The sequence below is a fragment of the Agelaius phoeniceus genome, chromosome 7 (genome assembly GCF_051311805.1).
Source record: "Agelaius phoeniceus isolate bAgePho1 chromosome 7, bAgePho1.hap1, whole genome shotgun sequence".
NCBI classification, from domain to species: Eukaryota; Metazoa; Chordata; class Aves; order Passeriformes; family Icteridae; genus Agelaius; species Agelaius phoeniceus.
The window spans coordinates 17769774-17774528 of NC_135271.1; positions in this window are offsets into that span (position 1 = coordinate 17769774).

Below are 4755 nucleotides of genomic sequence, written 5' to 3' on the forward strand. Positions count from 1 at the left end.
ATGCTCATTTTCCACCTGGACATTGGAACTTGGATGAGTGCTTCTGTGGGAAATCACCGCCAGATTTAATGCAAGCTGTATGTGTTTCTCAAAGCACTAAGCCATGCTGAAGGGACTTACAGCAAAAGACAGAAAGCTGAACCTCCTGATGTGTCTTAGCAACCTTCCCCCAAACCCTCCCAGCTCATTTTCACTGTAAAATATCGTGCAGATGTGAGCCAAGAGATTTGGTGGAACAGAAATGCTCCTGTTCCTTGTGCAGCTGAATTACAAATGCCAACAGCTTTCCTGACCTCTGGTTTAGCACCAAGGGTGCAATCACTTAAAACAAGGGATGCAACTGCCATTTTTTCTTAAAAATGAGAGCACATCTTAAATTCAGAGAAAAATTAAATTAAATTGCCTAAATTCAGAGGCAATAAAAGCACAGGTAGTTAGTCAGTACCTAAGCTCCTGGACTTCAAACTGGGAAAGCATCTGCATGTGTTTCAGAGCAAACTAGTTCCATTTTCACTTAATTCCACTGTTCCTGTCGTGTTAATGCACCAATTTCCCAGGACAAAGATGAACAACCATCCACAGCCACTTAACAGCACTGATTGACATGTAATTAGTATCCTGAAGGCACTTGTTGCTCCACTGGTTGTCCTGCTGCTGCATAGGAGGGGACACAAAGGAGGATGCTTGGCTGCTTTGCTTGCCAACATACAGGTTTTTCTCATTTTTTTGCTTTAAACTCCTGCTCAAGTGTTTATGACTGTGAGATAACACCCGTGGTAGCATTATGTACAGACATTGGATTTCAATATGCATTCAATTTGTTACTCTAATGTGACAAATTGCTATACCCTATTACAATGACCACGAGGATAATAAAAAATACATCCTTCTCTCCCACTGTGGGCCACGACAGAGACACAACCACATCCACTGAACCCTCTCCAAGTTATAATTGCTTCCAGATGGAGTGTTTAAGACAAAAAACCCCAAACCCACAGAGGTCTATAATATTCTACACATTACACAGCATTTCTAGTCTGGCCCCTGCAGAAAGAACTTGAGAGGCCTAGCTTAAAGGCCATAACCACTCTGAATTTAATTTTGTTAAACCATAAATTTACTATTTCAGATTTACAGCCTCTCTGGTTGCATGGCCTGAGCCTGCCTCTGCTGCTGCAGCATTACCCAGATTTATTAGCAGTGCCCTGCAGTACTAAGTGCCAAATCATACCCATGCCTAAAAATAAGCCCTGCACAAACAGTTAAGTTTTGCAGTACCAGCCCAATATCACCAGGTGCTGAAACTCAGCCTCACTGCTCATTTCAGTGGGAGCTGATTTGGTTTGATGCACCAGGGATCAAGTAATACCTATAAATTGAAGCCAGCCCAGTTTCTGTGTATTTTTCCTCGTGTTTTTAGCCACTGAGATCTCTAAGGGTTCACTACAGAAACCTCAGCAAATCTGGGAGAAGAATCACCTTTCCTGAGACCTCCTTACACACTTGCTGAGCCATACAAACAGCAGATGCTCCAGCAAACTGAAAACTATGAAATCTAGCCATGTAAAAACAATTTAATGTTAAAAAGCTAAGCCACACAGAGAAATTCTTAATTCTCCCAGATGAAGGTTCCCAATTGCCTTACCTGTGTGCTCACTTGCCTGGTGCTCTGTCAGACCCTTGCACAGCTGGCCTTTTCACATGAGTAGCTCCTGGCTGCTTATTTTTAACTTCACAACTCAGTTTCTCATCCCATCTCTGATTTACTGAAAAGCTTTAAAACTGGGGAGAGTTGCTGAGGCTGCAGCTGCTGCTATGACTTTGTCACGGTGTTCCATGTTTTGCCACTTTATTTTTACTTCTGTGAGAGATAGCAATGAAAGTAGAAAGATACCCCAAAATTAAGGAAGAGCAGGTGGTCTATGAGCATGAATCCACACAATCTTTCAGTGTGAAGCCATTATACATTAACATAATCCACAGCCTAGTCTAAACTAAGTGTCCAATCTCTTAGAAAATATTCTTTTTCTGCAGAAGCCTTTGCTTGCCCACCAGATCTTTTAGACACTTGCAGCAGTCCACAGCATATCTACTGATTTATAGTTACTATGCACCAGGCTATGCTGAAGCCCTACCCCCCTCAAAACAGTGATTTGGAGGATATTTTGGGAGCTCTGGGACTTTCAGTTCTGTATCCTACACACACTTTAGTTGTGGTAGAAAAAAAATCAGAGCCAGTAAATTATTACTATGCTTATTTTTCTCCACTTATATCCTGATGATACTAAGTTTTTTTTTAACTAATAATTTTTTAAAAAAGGTTAAAAATAAGGATGAGAATACTGTTGAGAACTAAGTATTTTAAAGTTGCTTTAGTTCTCTACTCAACAAACTTCCACAGCTCAACGAAGACCAAGGGAAAAAGCTAGTGCCATTTTTCTAGGAATTATTTAAAGGTTTTAAGTGTGGCCATTCTGCTGTCCCTCCCCTAGTATTGCTTTAAAAAAATCCATCAAACTAACCTTGCAACAAGCTTTTTTCAGGGTAGGGTGTGTTGTTTGGGGTTTTTTGCCCCCACCTTTATAGAACCTTTGTTCTTACAACAATGCTGTGTTTTCCCCGCTCCCTGAAGCCACAGGCTTGCAAACTAAAATTGGAAACACAAATCCTTTTGTAGCAATGCAGCTCACATGCATACACAGAAATATTTGCCAGTTTAAATGGGCAGGAAGAAACTTGATCAATTCTTTGTGACTTAGAAAAGCTTGTGTATTTTACCTGCCCACTAAGGACTAATGAAATACCCAATGAGCCCAACACCCCTTAGCAAAGGACTGAGACAACCTCTAACCAGTGCCTGGAGGACCCTGGATTAGCCAGCAAATAACTAGTATTATATGATAAATTTCAAATGCATTGTCATTTCCTTGATGCTTGTTTTTGAGCTTTTACTAGATAAAAGTTCACGTATTTTCTTAGCACTCATTGAAAAAAAAAAAAAGAAAAGGTTTTGGAAACAGTGGTGCAATTGTTTCCCTAATAAAGTTACCTCTAAAGCAAGTGCCACAGGCTCAACCCACTTTCTTTCTCAGCCCTTTGAAATTATTGGTTATCCAAAATAAGAAACTGCTGAGATGAACTCGTTCACTTACCTGATCTCACTGTAACACTCAACATCTTCCAGTTTAGACATACCTGGAACTAAATCCAAACAGCACATAGCTCCTTTAGTGCTTCATGACAAGCAGCCATGAGAGAGATGGTCCTATCCAGTTCTGCTGACTTGGTCTTGGCAAACAAAAGCTCATGGTAAGACACCTAGAAGTTTTACACTTACAAGGATCCTTTATTTACAAATAGTCCTAAGGCTGGATAAGCTTGCTTCATGTGCAGTATGGAACAAAGAGGATACATCAGCTGAAATTTTTAAATGTAGTTCTGAAGTCTGTGAGATACAATGTAGATTTGATCCACAAAACATCCAGTGACTTCAGAGTCACAAAATGGAATCAGAGTTACTGAGCAATGTCTTTCCCAACTTCTCTGCTGGCTCTGTGATAAGCATTTTCCCCTCTTACCTCCCTTTTCTTTGCAATCCTCTTCTGTATTCCTATAACTGACACAGTCTTAGTTTACAGTGCATTTGTTGTGATACTTCTCTTTCTTTTGTGTGACTGTGCAAGGAATGGTTTCATTGTTGCTGAGATTGTGTCCTTGCTACTGTTAAAAAGACAGCTGAATTTGTATTAAGTACTACTGGTTTTGGCAAACATGAGACTTCTCTGCACTGGGTGCCCATCGAGATTCCCTCAAATTCAGCCAGAATCAAAGGCTAATGTCAAGGGCAGAGAGGGCAAGAAGAGTTTGCAGGTTACCTGTGATATGGTCTTTGCCACATGCTGGTGGACAGATGATGTGAGCACTGACAAGACAGGAAAGTCTGTGGTCAGTGGGAAGTGAACTGGACCCATGAGCACTGGGGTTGACACAGCTGTGGCAACTTTGCAGCTCACATCTCTCTACACACAGGTGTCAGTACAATTTTTATTGCTTACCTTCACTTTCTGTGAGAAGGCCCTTCATAAGATTACTATGATCAGGAGCAGGGCAACAACCTTAAAGTTTACATGAGAAATTATTCAAAATACCCTTACTTCATTCAAAGCTCAATTGAGGCTTTTCATTCTGAATGTAATACTCACAAATTCTTTTCCTGAATTGTCTAAGACAGACTGACACCATATCCAGTGAACAGGTCATTTTGACCCAGGAGTGCTAGAGAAAGCATGACTAACAGCAAATTAATATGGTTTTGGACACAGGTCAGGGGGACATTTTGGTTTTGTTATGAGTTAGTACAAATATTTACAGACTTTGTAACATGACAAATAGCAAAAGCACACAAGGAGCGGTCAATTAAAGCAAAAAAGTTTTGTCATTTCAGGGGATGATTTAGCTTTATCATTAAAATGATTTAAAAGAATTTATTTACAGAAGAATACAGGTAGAACTTCAGTATTTTTGAAAGCTGGTTATTTGACAACATTGAAAAGCATTCCTACCCATGAAACCAATTCATATATGTCTGTAGCTGCCAGTTCAATTACCTTGCTATGGACAGCCAGCTGTGTCCATGTTTCAGGGCAAGCCACAAGGACTGAAATGGAAGCAGTTCCATGTATTCTTCCAGTCTTTAGTTTATCAGCCCCATTTAGTAGTGAACACAACTGCAATAAATTATTTCTATTTTATCCA